The sequence below is a fragment of the Helianthus annuus genome, chromosome 11 (assembly GCF_002127325.2).
Source record: "Helianthus annuus cultivar XRQ/B chromosome 11, HanXRQr2.0-SUNRISE, whole genome shotgun sequence".
Taxonomy (NCBI): Eukaryota; Viridiplantae; Streptophyta; class Magnoliopsida; order Asterales; family Asteraceae; genus Helianthus; species Helianthus annuus.
In genome coordinates this window covers 3,296,889-3,314,669 of record NC_035443.2, presented here as the reverse complement: position 1 = coordinate 3,314,669, position 17,781 = coordinate 3,296,889, and the positions used below count along the sequence as shown (strand labels likewise).

The 17,781-nt window shown below is 34.3% G+C and overlaps 2 long non-coding RNA genes across 2 annotated transcripts; both read right to left on the bottom strand.

Annotated features, from left to right (window-relative positions):
* Window positions 1-1,590: 1,590 nt before the first annotated feature.
* On the bottom strand, window positions 1,591-2,188 carry LOC118483851. Its single transcript, XR_004871898.1, has 2 exons — window positions 2,057-2,188; window positions 1,591-1,902 (listed from the first exon to the last, which is right to left on the bottom strand). It is a non-coding gene; the product is annotated as an uncharacterized LOC118483851 (long non-coding RNA).
* Window positions 2,189-14,895: 12,707 nt separating this feature from the next.
* On the bottom strand, window positions 14,896-15,434 carry LOC110891607. The gene is made up of 2 exons (XR_002565417.2): window positions 15,278-15,434; window positions 14,896-15,114 (listed from the first exon to the last, which is right to left on the bottom strand). It is a non-coding gene; the product is annotated as an uncharacterized LOC110891607 (long non-coding RNA).
* Window positions 15,435-17,781: the final 2,347 nt, after the last annotated feature.

Below are 17,781 nucleotides of genomic sequence, written 5' to 3'. Positions count from 1 at the left end.
CCCTGGGAAGAAATTAAGAGAATTGATGCCTGATGCGTGTTCGTTGGTGATGAAGTTTTTAGTGATGATAGTGAGGTTTATGCTAGAGAAGATGAAGAAGAAGAAGGAGAAGATGAGGTAGAGATGGGATTTCATGGGGGGGGGGGGGGGGGCAACTTCGAGTATGGCGCATTTTGGGTGGAACACACAGATGTATGCACAACTTGAGACTATGCGACCTCCTGGTATAGTAGATAGCCTGATCATGCTCAGGTTTTGCATGACCAGAGGAATTACTATGCATTGGAAGACAGAGAAATAAGTGTGTGGTGGAATAAAGTGCATGCTTACAATTTCCGGTTAGAAGCTAATGACATGTATCGACTTGATCAAGAAGGAGGAAGAACAGAGCATGGAACAGTGGGATTAGATTCTAAGTTGTTGTTCTTTAACCTTTAATCATTGAATTTGAGTGTGTTCGTGAAATATAGGATTGGTAATTAACTAGGTTACAATTCAGTTGCATCAATCTTTCGGTGTCGACCATGGATCATTACAACCAAATATATCATATGTTAGTTATTTATCAAACAAGTTGGTTAACAAATCATGTCTATGTGATAATTAGGTAACCCGATTTTCTACACAAATCGAAAACCCGGAGCTTGGTCCTTTTCTCACAATTATTTACAACCACCCTAATCAAAATCGTTTTACTATAACTCTCTCAATCGGCAAAAAAAAACAATAGTTTTAGTATTAAATAAGTAATAAAAACAATAAACTTTAACACTTTTCAATAGTTCTCCGTAGATTCGACACCTTACGTGCTCTTTAGCAGCAATAGTGATTAGGACACCTTTTAATTATATTTTTTGACCAACCTTACGACATCTTAATCAATTATAATACATATAAAAGGGCCTCAAAGCAAAAAAAAAAAAAAGTGAGTATTTCATTTTCTTTAATTTATGTATGGTATTGTTATAGTTTTATCATTTAAGAAAATAACATGTTACGTGATTAGGGGTTTGTATTCCATGTCGTATGGTGCAAGAACCCCTCTTGTTTATAGTTTATACCAATATAAGTTGCAAACTTAAAACAAAAAAACTCTTTCCGAAAAACTATATCTTTTTATTTTGAACGGCAAATTTCTTTTTAATCTTTGTTGTATGTGGAACTTAAACTCAAGACCTCCCCCTCCTAAAGTGTTTAAAGGTTTTGCCTTTACCAATGGACCACCACCCCATTGACAACTAAGGCTACACGGTATGGGGACGTCCCCACACCGTCGAGGTCCGGCGCTGCAGCAAACACCATGCCGCCCCCCTGCGTCCTGAGCTCCGTCCCCGTCTTCAACGTCCATTCTTCGACGTTCAGGACGATCCTCCAGGTGGGCCCCCGGTCCGTCGCCGGAGCCAACACCATGCCGCCCACCCCCGTCGAGCTCCGTCCTCCATCTTCATCCCGTCTGCATACCGTGTAGCCTAAGAGATATCTTAATCAAATACTCTTCATTTATTTCTTTTCTTTACTCGTGGCTTTTACCTTTGAACTTTCTTAACTTCAACAAAACTATCTCGTTAACATATAAATAAACAAGATTAATTTCCATAAAATATTATTAAAATTCATGATATTATTGCATACAACATGAATAACAATATTAACCTTTTATTCGTATTAGCATAGGTGCTATTGATGACCATGTTGAAGGATAATTCGTAAAAAAAATGAAAAAATGAAAGAAAGAACTTGAAAAAGAACCATGTATCCTCCTAATAATATCTACATACATTGGATCAACTCAACCATGTGGTCATTTGGGAGGGGGGCCATGCTCGTCCTCCCAACACTGCCAACAACCGCCCGACTGCAAGAGGTATCTATGGTTTTCTTCTATTGTTTTATTCATGGGTCCTGTAGAGAGTAAACACAAAAGAAAGTTATATAAATAACATACATCAAAACACATATACATATTCATAAATTCATGTGAGAACACTTCATGACATGTTAACTCATTCAATACATATTTTCTTTACAATATATTGTTCTCACATTAGGACCATACCCGACGGGTCGTTAATTACAGGTTGTGGAGAACTTTGAAGTTTTCTTCCTTCTGATGTAATCAAGAAAAGCGATAAAAGAATTAAGAACAACGTAACACCGCTCAACTTCATTTTTAGAAAACTTGTTTTTGTCCTAGTGTTTGTGCAGGTGCTGGTGTTATGCTTTGATTCATATATATATATGGTATGTTGTCAACCTAGATAACAGGATTTGGAAAAGGTAAACAAAGGACAATGGTTGAAATGTTCAAATCCAATAACTTGTATAGATACATTAGTAGGTTGACATTCTCAGTTTATTATAAAAAGTCCTTTTGCAGTTTGTGTAAATTACAAAACAGTTTCACAAATCATATGTTCAGTCTACCTCGTTTGAGGTTTGTTTGTCGTAAATATTAGACTATGGGCTCACGGGCTTGGTTAGGTTTCTAGGGTTACTCGTAATCCCTATATATTGTAACATACTCATTCAATAATAATCATTCAGTCTTTAATAATCTTACGGTAAACACATACTAATTATATATATTAAAAGTGTAAAATATGTGGGGATTTTTAATACGAAACCTTAAGTATATGAATATATAGAAACCTCATCATCAATTTCTCCACTTAAACTTATTTTGTTTTAACACGCCCCTAGTTACATATATTGAGTTAAAGTAAATCCGGAAGAATTGATTTTTATTCAGGTTATTTATGTATTTAAATTAACATGGCCGGCTCAAGGGGAGTGAAATAAAGCAAGAGCTTTAGGCCTCCATTTTCCTAGGGCCTCAAATTCTAACAAAATATATTATATGTTGGTAATTTTGGCTTTGAGATTGTTAACATTGAGGTTTATGATCTATAATTATGCGTATACAAAGATGATATATGAATAATAGGATCCATAGCAATTTTTTTCATTTATAAAAAGGGCCCCAATTTTTTCATTTTGTATGTAATTCTGTTAATTAAAAGAGCAATTCAGCCATATAAAATGACCGAATTGGCCTTCTCGTTAACAGAAAAAATAGATGAAGTTAACCAAATGGACTAAAATGGCAACTGTGAAACCTTTTTGGACCCACAGGTTAAAAATGAAACCTTAGGACTAAACTGACAAAATGACCCAAACCACAGGGACTAAAATGGCATTTAACTCGGAAATTAAAAAAAAAACTAAGGAAATAAATTAAAACAAGTAGGATGGAAGCAGTTGATCCATTACATGTATACATGTCAACAGACCCTTTAGTTTACTTTTTTACCATACCAAAAGAAAAACATTATACTCCTAGGAATACGACAATGATTTACTACATTAGATCGAATTGACTGTCGCATATAAATATTAAGGTGTTACTTAATATTACATGCTAACAATGAGTGCTATGAACTCATAATTGATTAGGGTGGAGGCCGGGATAACTGATTTCATGTAGCATAGTGTTCTCCAGTCGTGCAATGTCATGTTATTTTTACCCTAAGCTATTCTAACACCACGAAAACAAAGGTAGCACTCCTTTCAACTATCCTAGAACCTTTTATTTCTTAAATAAAAAATAAATTCAACATATTAAAATAACTAATACTTTCATTATGAAAAAGATAATACATAATTCAAACTTAAAAACACAAACAATTACACACAAATAAATTAAAAAAATACAATTAAACTATTCCTCATCCGAATCAAGAAAGTACGGTAGATCTTGAGTTGCAAGATGTGCCGCAAAATCAAATTAAATACGGAAATGCGTATCTCTCACCAAGGGCATCATTGTCCAAAACGAGCTACATCAAAGGATTCTGTATGTGAACCGGTGAGAAAAACTTTTTGTTGTCTTTTAGGATCCTATTATGCAATATAATGCACACATATATCATGCTCCTAATCTTATCTTCAATCATAGCCCACATGAGACGCCTAAGTATGCCTTATTTTTCCATTAGAACAACAAAAGCGCATAAGAACTTCGTTACCTTTTACAAGATCACGTGACCCAATTCTTTTAGTAGATGATGAAGTTGTCATGTCTCTCCAGCTTGCTCGTGAGATCTTGGAAAAATCGTATGCTGCCATTGTTTAGGAAAATATCATTACGGGAATCATTGATTGGAATGAATAAACAGGTGTCATCTGTAAAATTATGAAAGACTGAATGATCAATATTGAATTTGTAGGTTACAATACATAGAGATTTTGAGTAACCCTAAAAACCTAACTGAGCCTGTGGGCCCATAGACTAATACTCCGCTGCAGTCGTAGCGGATGGAACTAGAAGCTTAGACTAAAAAACAAAAACAATAATAAATCCTAAAAAACTGTCTTCGATTTCGATCAAAATTCCACAATCTTGCAATCTTCAATCCATAATCTTCGATCCACAGTTTCGAATGATCTCGTAATCCTATAAGAGGCAACCAATACGACAGTGCAGCGACGGCTGGTAGCAGCGCGGCGACAGATCGTAATCCTGCAGACGGTGCGGCGGAAGACCGTAGTCTAATAAGCGGCGGCAACACGGTGGCAAGGGGCGGCTTGCCGGAGATGCGAAATCAACAGAATGAGCCGTAGCATCATCTCTGTGGTAAGAGACCGTAAGAAGAACGGTGAATCTAGAACCGAAGACGAAGCTTTATTTGAACACAAAACTGAAAAAAAAGGGAAACGGAAAACGAACAAAGACCGGACAGAGCGGCAGTGGCGGCACACCGCCCTGTCTAGGGTTTTTCTAAAGTGGTGACGGCTAGGGTTGGTATATTTGTGTGTGGCGCGGCGGAAACGGTATAGAGCCTAGGCTGGCTCTGATACCATGTAAAATTATGAAAGACTGAAGGATCAATATTGAATTTGAAGGTTACAATATATAGGGATTACGAGTAACCCTAGAAACCTAACTGAGCCCTTGAACCATAGTCTAATAGCATATGAGAAATTAATCATGCTACTGGGTAACTGATAAAATTGAAAGGATTAGAGTTGATAGATGAATTATTATGGTGAAATGGTTAGGTACTTGTATTGTTTTTTAAGGTGTTTTTGTTTTCACCGCCCAACAATCATATTGACCATTCCGAACCGTCATAAAGACCATGCAAACGCGTGGCTACCTGTACCCTCAAATTATACTTGCCAAGCCTACCCGAGGGGGTTTGGCGGTGTAGTCGTGGCATATATGAACCCAGAAACCCAACTCAAGGTGCGTCCCCTCCACCCTTACACATTAAGAAATGAAATTCAGATTTCCATTACACTTAATTATCCACTTTATAAATAACCAACATCTTTAAGCTTTGGGTAGTTGTACCCTTGGCATTGGGTGGTTTTCAAAAAAATATGAGAATTTTACTTTTCAACCCAATTCTTTCTTTTTGTTGCAAATTTAGCTTATAAAATTGATTTTGTTCACCTTGTAGCCAAAACTTTTCTTCCTTTACAATTTAAACTCACAATTTTCTACTTTTCATCTTTCGCAAATTTTCGATTTACCACGGAGCAACGTGCTTGCGTGGTTCCACGCTTTTACGTTTTGTTCATAATTTTGCGAGTTAACACGGCACAACGTCCATATGTAGTTCAAAGTTTTTACGTCTATTGTTTTTCAACTTACAGGTTCGTCACAATGCGTGGGTCATTGATCAACTTAGTTATTAAAACACTATAAAGAAGCAACATATTTATGCATATATGTGTTGTAATCTTGGCTTTGAGGTTTTTCAAAAAAAAAAAAAATGGTTATGTATATGGTTGTTGTAACATTGGCTTTGGGGGTTTTTAAAAAAAAATGATTTTTTTTTTTTACTTTTAACCCAAAACTTTTTATCTTTTACAATCTATCATCAAAACTTTTTTTACTTTTAACTTTGGTTCTTTATAATTTTCAATTTCCGCAAAATTTTCGCTTTATGCCGTTCTAAATTTTGTGACTTAACACATCACAACGTGCGTCTTTGGTTTAACGTTTTTACGTTTCGTTCTAAATTTTACGAGTTAACACGACTCAGTGTACGTGTGTGTGAACGTTTTTACATCGTCTATTTTCCCCCGTTTGACAGGTTCAACATAACGTACGGTTCCTAAATCGACTTAGTTATAACTAAAGAATCCCCGCCGCATTGCGGCGGGTCGTAATTCTAGTTCTATTCAATTTTGCAAACCAAACACACCACTAATAAATTTAATATGACTTTATAATAACTTTGAAATCTACAAGACTTTCTCAAGTGATAAGAAAATCATAGGTGTTAATCGATCATGCACTGTCAGTTGATAATTTATTTATTTTTTAATTTGGGTATTATCAACATTGACTGTGCATATTAGTAGCCAGGATTGGTATAGACATCTGGAATTCAGGAGCCCTGGCCTTCAAGTTATCTTGTGCATTCGTTGCATAACCTGGACGTATCATTAACCATGGTTTTGTTGATTCAATTTTTGGTCAGAATAGATATTGTTGATCAGTGTGGGTTGGCCAATCGAGTGCAAGGCTTCTTGGCACTTTTGTGCAACCTTTTTGTTTGTTTATCGAACGACTTTTTGATTAATATCACGTGTTTTTGTTTTTATTTTAATTTAATAAAAGAAACTAGGTTTATCACCGCCGCGGCGTTGCGACGAACACTTTTTCTTTTTAGTCTGTATTTTCATGTGTTATAAAATCAGCGGGAACAGTAGTCGTATTACAAAAGAACGGATTTGGCAATCTATAATGTGGCAAGTCTGAATTTTGAACTTTAACCAGCGTTGTGATGCTCTTATTAGCATAAATATTGCTTTCTTGACTTCGACAAAACTATCTCATTAACATATAAATAAACAAGATTAATTCCCATAAAATAATACTAACATTCATGATAATACTGCATACAACATGGATAACAATATTAACCTTTTATTCATATTAGCATATAGGTGGTATTGATGACCATGTAGGAGTATAATTCGTAAAGAACCATGTATCCTTGTAATTATATCTACATACATGGATCAACTCAACCAAGTGGTGTTTTGGGAGGGGGGTGAGGCTCGTCGTCCCAACACTTCCAACAACCGCCCGCAGGCAAGAGGTATCTATGATTTTCTCCTTTTGTTTTATTCATGATTCCTGTAGAGAGTAAACACAAAAGAAACTAATATAAATAACATACATCAAAACACATATACATATGCATAAATTTGAATTCATGTGAGAACACTCCATTTCTATAAAAACTAGCTTTTAGCACCCGCATGTTGCGGCGAGACTGTTAAACCAGACAAAATATAGATGTAAAAATGTTAAACCACGCAGACGCGTTGAAGCGTGTTCACTCGCCAAGTTCAAACCTAAACAGGAAACATAATAATAATAATAATAATAATAATAATAATAATAATAATAATAATAATACATATTCCCATGAAATTGTTACTCCAGATTGATGACATGTTTACTCATTCAAACATACTTTTTTCTTGAGAATATATCGTTTTCACATTAAGATCATACCAGATGAGTCGTTAATCACAGGTTGTGGAGAGCTTTGAAGTTTTCTTCCTTCTGACAAAATCAGAAGTGAATAAAGAAGAACTAAGAACAATGTAACATCACTCGACTTCATTTTTAGAAAACGTGTTTTGGTCGTAGTGATTGATTCATATATATACAGAGAGGGTTTCACTATTAAAAAAAATGTTACAATCCCTAAGAAAGTTTCCTACGCATTTCCAACAAACGTAAAATGTCGACAATTTTCCCACGAACGTAGGCTTGGGCTCGAAAGCAAGAAGCAACGGCTTTCGCGCTTGTTGGAAAACCAACAACAAAGTGTCAAAACGATATGAGTAGGAAACGCATGGGAAAATTTAGATGAAATTCCGACAGAATAGTTGTCTATTTTAAGAATTCGACTTTTTTTTATTACGGTCATAGAACTGGTTTAAATGTATCTTTATTTTAAACAACGTAATTTTTTATACTTTATACCGGTTTATTATATGTTAAACACTACTATAAAATGCTATTTTTTGTACAAGTGGAATTTACTCTCACCCAACATGGAATGGACAAAAATGAAAAATGGATGAATTATTTGGTAAAGTAATGAGCCCTTTTAAAGCTAAATCTTTCGTCCAAATTTCCCTTCTTATCTAATGTGGGATGAGCAAAAATGAAGAATAGACGAATTCTTTGGGAAACAAAGTTTCCTAATTTTATAATAATTTCTTTTATCCAAATTTACTTTCTCATCCATGGATGGACAAAAGTGCAAAACTTCGAAGAGTTTTGGGGATATATGACTTTAAAAGATTGTACCTTACGTTTTAATTTATACTTGTAATTACTTAACCTTCTTATTTTCATAAAAATACTTTTTTTGTCCTCTTAAATACATTATAATATATAACTATGTATGATATATCATGTATATGCATGCATGCATGCGACCTATTTAGCCAATTTGAAGTTGGACCGAAAAGAAGGTATAGTTTTTTAAACGTCTTGAAATTTTCAGGAGGAACCGGCAAGAGAAAACAACAGTTGAATTTAAAAAGTCTATCGAGTTATGTTGTTTTCATGGTTATAAATTCCAAAACCCTATTTGTATTAAGTCAACGTTGAAAAGAAGGTATAGTTTTTTAAATATTAAGTCAACGTTGATGTTGAGACTATTCAACATTGATCCTTCGTAGAGATTTCTACGTAATTATTCTCTTTTTTTTTTTTTTTTAATTTGATTAGCATTCTGTTGTGAGTACCCTTTAGCCACTAGTATGATTCTGATACTAGGGCGACACTTTTAGGTGTTCTACATCCGAGAACCTTCTCGAGGTAACCAAAACAATAACCATCGGTGGGCCGTTGAGAATGTTAATCATCGAAAAGTTTGGGATCTACCTTCATTACTCGATGGCTTTAGCGACCACAAAAATATTTGCTGACGTGTCATATATGGCTTTAGCGACCACAAAAATCGTTGCTAAAAACAAAAGTCGTCGCTAAAAAGTTAAAGCAATTAGCGGCGACAAATACTATTAGCGGCGACATGCCAAGCATTAGCAACGGTTCATTAGCGGCGACAGTTGAAAGTATTAGCGGCGACAAAAGTCGCCGCTATTGCCAGAATTCTTTGTATAAGTATCATATACTATCTCGTCCTTGTTTGGTGTTAAACTTCAATTGATTATTATCTGATCGAAATATATCTTTATGATGTGATTATTTTTATTTTTGCTTCGATAAAATATTTCTTCAAAATTGAAAGGGTCAATCACTTATCCTTTAGAACTTTTACTACCATTCGGAATTCGGTTAAAAATACATGGGTTCCTTTTTAAAAGTGAATTGTTCAGTTTGGTTAAGGATCCACTTCAAACACGAATTCGAATATATTTTTAAATTTCGCTTTGTCTGGCTTTCCAAGTTTCCAACTTATAATGTGTTACCTCTATATAACCCTGTTGCAAGACGTTTCAATACAAAATTTATTCAAAACCATGAAATTACAAATTCGACGTTGGTGTTATTTTAACCATACGAGTATTAATTTTATGGGTTCTCGATCTATGTAAAGCACGTGAGGATCTTTCAGGCATTTAGATTATCTCATTCGGTTGTTATAGCGAGTGTCGGTACCGTAAAAAAAGTTGAAACGATACCAACCAAATTTCGGTACGCATGCATATCATGGGGTAATCCCTATAGTTTGGCCATTTTTTGCCACTTTCAATCAGTTTTGTTTTTCGTATCTGGTCCCTGTAGTTTGAAAATCTTGCCACTTTTGTCCACTTCATTAATCCATCCAATTTTCTTAGTTAAATGAAGTCCAAGTATGTCTTTTTATACAATTTTTTTTATTTTATTAATTTTCATTTCATCAACTCCCTATAACCTCCTTTTAAGCACTAAAAACAACTATGAACATGAAAGGATGTGGTACTTGACATCTTATCACAGGCAACAAATCATAATGTTGGATATCCCAAATCGAGGAAAAAAAATGAACATGAAGTGGGAGACCACAAAAATAGTAAGATATGATTATATATAAACAAAGAATTTTACATAAAATTCACTCTAGAAACATACACGATGAATTAACCTAAATTATATATGCCACAGTAAAATCTACTTGTTAAGGTTAAGCGGAGCTAATCTTCAGTTTACTCTATAGTATTATATTTGAAAAAGACTAGTTATACTTTTCTTTTATTTAAACTAGAGGGTAGGCCCGTGCGATGCACGGCATGACCAACAGTTATTGTCCTTCATTTTGTTGTGCGTTCGGGGAAAATGTTTATGTATGGATAAAAGATAATTAGCCAAAAGACAATGTAAGAGAAGCCATACAAAACGTGATAAGAGCTTGTACCATAAGCCGGCCACACAAAATTTAAGGCGTGCATAGCACAGGAATCTTTGTTTGCGGAATCTGTTTAAGAACAAACATGTATGCCAAGTCTAAAAACATACATTACAGGGATAATGGTTAGATCAACATTACTTTAACACATATTATTACCTTGCTGGTGAACACATTCACTCTATGTTTAGGGCACAATTTGATTAGGTTCCTGATAATGAATTGAATATCACACCAAATTACAATAGCAGTTTATATTGCTACTATTCACCCAAATCAAGCACCTTAAATAAGTCAGTGTTTCTCTATATTCAAAAAACGAACTATAACTGACGATTATTAAATTGCAACAGTCAATTCAATCCAAATAGTGCAATAGAAACATATCCAATCGAATCACAATTATATCAACACGTTTTAAATTTCAAATGGTTAAACCTCATAGGGGTCTAAGATGAAAACTGGCTCATTCGTATCCCAAAGTTTTTAAATACTAAAATTAAAAAAAAAAACAAATAAGAATTACTAAATGATATTGAATAAAATTTAAACAAAGACCAAATACAAAGATAATGGTAAAGTAAGGCTGATCGAATCGAATTATATGTGCCACTATACAAAATTTAATTTATATTAAACTTTAAATAAATTATCTTTGACGCTTCTTATAAAAAATGAATTGGATTATCTAATTAAAGATTTGAACCCATCGATGTGGTAGTACAGGGATTCGGTGCCTAGATGGCGAATCGTAGCAGGTGTGCTTGTGATTTACAGGCTGTAATACCATTTCTTATTGAATATTCTGTTGTCATTTCTTTTGGCAATGAGGCCAATGGTACCACCTTCATACCAATATCCTTTAAACTTTGAGATCAAACTATACTAACACCTTTATAACGAAAAATAAGTACAATCCATTCCTTGATCATTTACCAGAGTTCAACACCCGTTGTTTCTTGTCTCTCGTACACGATGAACTCGCGGTTAATTACAAAAAAAACGGCTTCCTGTGCTCCCCAAATCTTAATCTTATGATGTTGAGGTTTTCATCAAGATGTTTGATGTGCCTTGCTTCTACCAAATCTGAGTCCCATTTCTGTCCAAACAATAGAAGAAGAATAAAGTAAAGGGTAAGATGACATTCATAACTCAAAAAATGTTGCTAAAACCTTCATGCGCAAATCAAATTTGCTACTACTTTGCGACCAATGGACATTTTGTGAGTGCTTTTAGTGACAATAATTTGGGTTTCATCTTCGCTAGTTTTTAAACAAAACAATTATCGTTTTTGGTCGCAAGCATTAGCTAATTTTGCAATCGTTTTAATTCTTAGTTGCAAATTTGTCGCTAATGTGCATTTAGCAAATATTGGTTGCAATAGTCTGTTTTTTAAGAGAGAAAACGACTTTATTACACAAAAAGAACCATGTGGACCATCGGTTGATAAACTTTTCAGGCGAAACCGATTTAAACAACCATTGGTTGCGAAAGCATGAAAGTACCCGGAACCAGATCACGTTTCGATATCTCAACACCATCTTCAAAGCCAACACTTTCCATCCTTAAATTCCAGTCACATTAGCACTCCACATCATCGCTAACAGACCTTGGCATTTTAAAAACCATAATATTGTAAAAACCATTTAAAGTAATGTAAGATATATCATGTTATTATCATGAATCAATAAATCAGTAGAGATTGAGTAGTTATCAAAACATGTACCATGATCTCGTGGTGTTATATGGGCAGGACTGTTGGTGTTCATCATTGGTTGATGTTGAGTGAATAAATGAATGTAAGACATGAGACAGATGCATGATGCTCAACATTATAAAATGAGAGAGGGGTGAAGGGATAACCAAAGTACAGAGTTGGATTATTAGTTTAGGAGAAGAGATGGGAAATAATGAGAACCCATATTGTGAGGTTTGCATTACTTAGGGAAGGGTTTAAATATAAGTAAGCATCAAGATCGCAACTCTTCAGCTGATTTGTTGAAATTAAATTCGATCGTTAGGAAACAATGTAGACAACTCTTCGAATTCTTTTTTATTATCATTTGTCTACATTTATTTAACTCTTCGAATTCATTTTTTATTATCATTTTGTCTACATTTATTTTATCAATTTAATTGTATTTAAGAATACTTCAATTGTTAATTTATATTTAAAAAATCATTTAACCCATGTTAAAAGACCATTGTGCCCATTTATTAACCCCATTAAGTTGTTGTATCATAAGCATAAAATATTGTAATTACTTAAATTTTGCCGGTATCCTTCAGAAATGCTTTATAATATAGTATAGATAAAACTGGATGTAAATATGTAATTAACTTGTTGGCGTTATTATTTAGGATCAACCCGATCTAATTAGCTAGCTTGGAAGTATTTGGGAATTTGGAATTGCTTTTTCAATGTATTTTCATTATAAATGTTTAAACTAATTTTATTTTCTTTGTATTGTTAATTTAAGATGAGTCATTACATTCAATTAATTATAGTCCCTAGAGATCCATTTCAATTAATTATAATCGGTTAGAATTAAGATATTAATAATTTAATATTCATGTTGGAAGACGAATTTACCCCTAAAACATAATTAATATACGCATCGTGTGTTGTATACTAAGTCTTTCTACTTGTACCTTCTAATTTTTAAGAAGTCCTTGTAGAAAAATGACAAATTTAACCCCCAAACATAATTAATATATGCATTGTGTGTTGTATACTAAGCATTTTTACTTATACTTCTTAATTTTTAAGAAGCCCCTAAAGAAATGCTTTATAATATACTTATGATTTTGTAATATATTATTTTAATCAATATTATTTTAAGTATTGCATTTAAAACATCATAAATGTTGATTTTAAAATAGAACATCTAACTAAATTTTAGATTATATATAGATGTGGTTGTTGTGCACATTTTAGGGCATCTTGTTGACCAATTAATTATATTATATTTCAATTTCGTTAGTGGAAGTTTAGTTGTCAACCCGTTGATTTTGTATACGAAAATGACTGATCTAGTTGTGAACCGGCTTGAGACTTTTTTATGTGTGGCTACTATTTACACTCCATAAATTAGCAACAATTTTGTGCATAAGGTGTTGTAATTTATGTTTTAGGGGTTTTCAAAAAAAAAAATTGATTTTTAACTTTAACCCAAAAGTTTTTTATGTTTTGTAATTTTAACACATATAAATTTTTTTTTCATTTTTAACTCAAAAGTTTTATTATTTTCAATTTAACCTCACAATATTTTTACCTTCAACTTTGGTCCCTCTACTTTTCATCTTTCGCAAATTTTCGTTTTACTTTGGTTCTAAATTTTGCGAGTTAAGACGACGCGACATGCGTGTGTCGTTTAACGTTTTTTTTTTTGTTTCGTTCAAAATTATGCGAGTTAACACGACACAACATGCATGTGTGGTTCAATGTTTTATATTTATTTTTTTCGTTTGACAAGTTTGTCGCAACGCGCGGGTCCTGGATCGACTCAGCGTTGGTAGTCGCTGACGGTGGTGTGACATTAGTGCTATTTGGCATAGTTCTACGCCCCCGTCGCAACGCGGAGGGAGTTTAAATCTAGTTTAAACTAATAAGAAACAAGTAGAACATCAACTTAACTCTTACCTCTCTAATATAATGTTTATCTTTATGGACTCAAGTACAGCCTACACATCTTTGGTCTAACACTATGGGCAAGCTTTTAAGGGGCGAGAGGGGGCGGCCGACCCTCAGAACTTTTCGCTCAGTAGTGGAGATTATGTAGTTTTCGTATAGAAATATTTGGGTATATACGTTTTCGACCCCCGGTTTTATAGAAATTATTAGGTCCGGTGACTTTTGCCCCCTCGGTCAGAAATCTCAAGTTTCGCCACTGTCTAACACATAAATGGGGTACACCATCACTGAAAAGTTTAAGAATCCATCATTTTCAATTAACTCATTTTCTCAAAATTCATCGTATCTTCATTTACAGAAAAACGAAATCATAACTAACACTACAGGAAAAACAGAGTTTTAGCGGCGACAATTGTCGTCACTAAAAGTACCATTTGTCGCCACTAAAGGTATTAGCGGCGACTTGTCGCCGCTAACGGGTCGCCGCTAATGCTCCCTCGCTAAAGAGCAGAGGTCGCCGCTAAAAGTTGTTCATAATTATATGTCACAAACGTTTGGTACATTCTTTCAAAATAATATATAATGTCACATGTTTTTCCATTCTTCCGCAACGATTTCCAGTTTTTTTATTTAATTTGCTTCAAAACCGGATTGGATTTATTATCTAAAACAAGCTCGAATTGACGCATGTTTAAAATCTAAGGTTAACCTAACTCAACGACTTCAATTATAGAAAAAAGCGAATCGTTTGTAACCAAACCTCTTGGTTACAAATAACTGTGAACCAAAACATTCATTTGAGGTTCGGTTTGGCCCATAATTGAACAGATCACCAATGCACCCGACAGACTGTGTTGTACAAGTACACAATTACAAACTAGGATACTTACTAGTCCATATACTATACTCGTAAAAAAGTAAAAAACAAAAGATGAATGTTATGATTCGAATAAATGTCAAGTGTCCAACAACAAATATTACATGACTAAACAACATGAAATGCGAATCACACATCATCTTACCAGCACTTCCAACAACCTCCCCACTGTTTTTCGTCGTCATGTTTTCTTAATTTATCGACATTGGATCCTGTAGAGAGTAAACATAAACAAAACTATTATAATCAGAATAATACTCTCAAACAAAATTTATGAGAATAAATGTTCCCAAGAAATTGTGACATGTTAAAAATATATACATGATCACAATCATATAAGTATATATACACATTAATCATTAGTGATCATCATACCAGATGGGGCTTTACTTGGGGGTTGAGAGCTTTGAAGGCGTCTTCCTTCTGAAGAAATATTCAACATCAGGACATATATAAAAACAACTAATAAGAACAATGTAACACCACTGAGCCTCATTTTGTGAAACCTTGGTGCTGATGCTGGTGGGGTGCCTTGATGCATATAGCTGAGGGCATATATATATATATATATATATATATATATATATATATATATATATATATATACACACACACATGTATATACATGTATTGTCAAACCAGATGACACGGTTGCTTGTAGCAGATAAGAAGAAAGTAAACGAAGGAAAATGGTTGAAATGTTCAAATCTAGTAACATTAATTAGTATATACATGAGTAGGTTGATATTTTTTCAACATCTTGAAAAATGTTTAGTTGTAGAGCAGTGGCGGAACTAGAAGAAATATTCAGGGGTATCCCAAATTTTTTTACGATACATTTATAGAACATAATTTTTTTTACCTGCATTACGGGGCGGGGCCAATCCTGAAAATTCAAGTGCCCTGGGTGAGCCAAAAAAAGGCCCTTGGGCCTTACCGAATTAAATCTTATAAACTAGTTTTTTTTTTTTAAGTTATTAGTATTTAGGTTAACGAATCAATATTGAGCATATCACATTTGGGCTAGGTTTTATAAATTGGCAATAAGTTTTTAGAAGGAATTAATTAGAATACAACAAGAAAACTAGAAAATAAAAGAAACCGAATAGTAACACCCGGTAGTTCCTTGATCTCCAAGTTTCTCGCTCGATCTCCGTGATTCCGTAGCCTTATCCTATTTAAATTGCCTTAAAAAATCGTGCCAAGCAAGTATCTACGTCTGACTTTAGATTGGGCTAGGTTTATTTTTAATTTTTAGATCGAAATTAAATAATTCAAGAACTCAAGAAGAAAAGAAATACAGAATACTCACAACTCACAATCACAATTAGCACAACAATCTAATACACTATTGGATTATTATTTGGTTATTTGGGCTAATTACTATTGGGCTATCATTTGTTTTTTTGGGCTAATATAATCAGTATTATTTGGGCTTGATTTCAGTTTGTAAATTTTTTTTCAGGGGTGTCCTAGTACTTGTTGAGGGGTGTCCTTAGTATAAAAATCGAAAAAAAAAATTACACTACCGGAAAAAAGTTGAGCCGTAGCCCGGGCTACGCCCCAACCTACATTAGGTCCGCCCCTGTTGTAGAGATTTATATATTGATCTGTTGAATTAATGCTTTTCTCAAAGTAGAGATTGGCCGAGAGGTGCGCGAAAAAAAAAACTGTTTGGGATCTAAAACTGGTTTTAAATCCGAACGAATTAGTTTGAGTGAAACCTGTATTGATCCGTTGGTTTTAGTTATAGGGCGGTTTGAGATTATAGACCGGTCCTAACCCTGGTTTTTTTAAATCATAACTTTTTAATCCAATCGTTAGAATAGAAAAATTTTCATAAGAAATGACAGGTAAACGAGCAATAAGTTGCGCCGCAACCCTTTTTGAATAGCAAATCCAATTTTACAGAAAATACTTTGGTTCCTTGGCGTCGAGAAATTGCTGGTTTTGAGACGACCTGTTGGTTCTGATTTTTCCCTTAAACCAGTATATCTGGTTTTGAGTTCAGTTGACCAAAAACCAATCCGATTTTGACCAAAATCCGGTTTGTGCACTCTAGTCACCGTAACTCGTTGCACAAATCCAATACTCACATGTGTATATATATGTATGTGTGTGTATATATTAATGGGTGTTCGAAACTTTATAACGTTGTTGAAGATATATATGAGTGTTTTTTTATGAATGTTTGGAATTTGATTTGCCATTCAAGGTGACGGATTAGAATCCATTAGCATTAGGCCACTCGGGGCGGGAGCGTGATGAGAGCCGGTCACGCGTGATCATGGAACGGCACACCGCCGCCGGTAGAGTGACCACGCGTTATATTTCTAACGCGTTAACCACACAACGCGTTGAACTTTTGAAAATGGAACGTTTTTTTTTACCGTTGTAAATTTTTTGACCGTTTAATTGATTAATTTTTTTATATAAATCCCACATATATCAATAAACAAACTCAAAAACCTCTCAACAATTCTCACACTCAATACAAAAAATTCAAAAAACTCTCAACTATTTTCACACTCATTTTTACAAGAAATATGGAAGATTCAAGCAAGAGAGGTGGTGGATCGAAAAAAAGAGGTGGCGGTTCGGGTACGAAGAAAATAAGGCCCAAGGTTCGAGCGAATCTTGGTGAGCCCGCACGCTTTAGGTTGCAAGACGAACCCGACCAAGTCCCACCCTTTCAAACCCAACAATATCCACCCTTTCAAACCCAACAATATCCACCCTTTCAATCGCAAACGTACCATAACCAACCGTTCATTCCACCGTTTCAACCTCACCAATTTCAATCGCAAACGTATCAAACCCAACCCCACACACTCGACCCTCTACTAGAAGACAACACCCTCATTCATCATTTTGCAAAA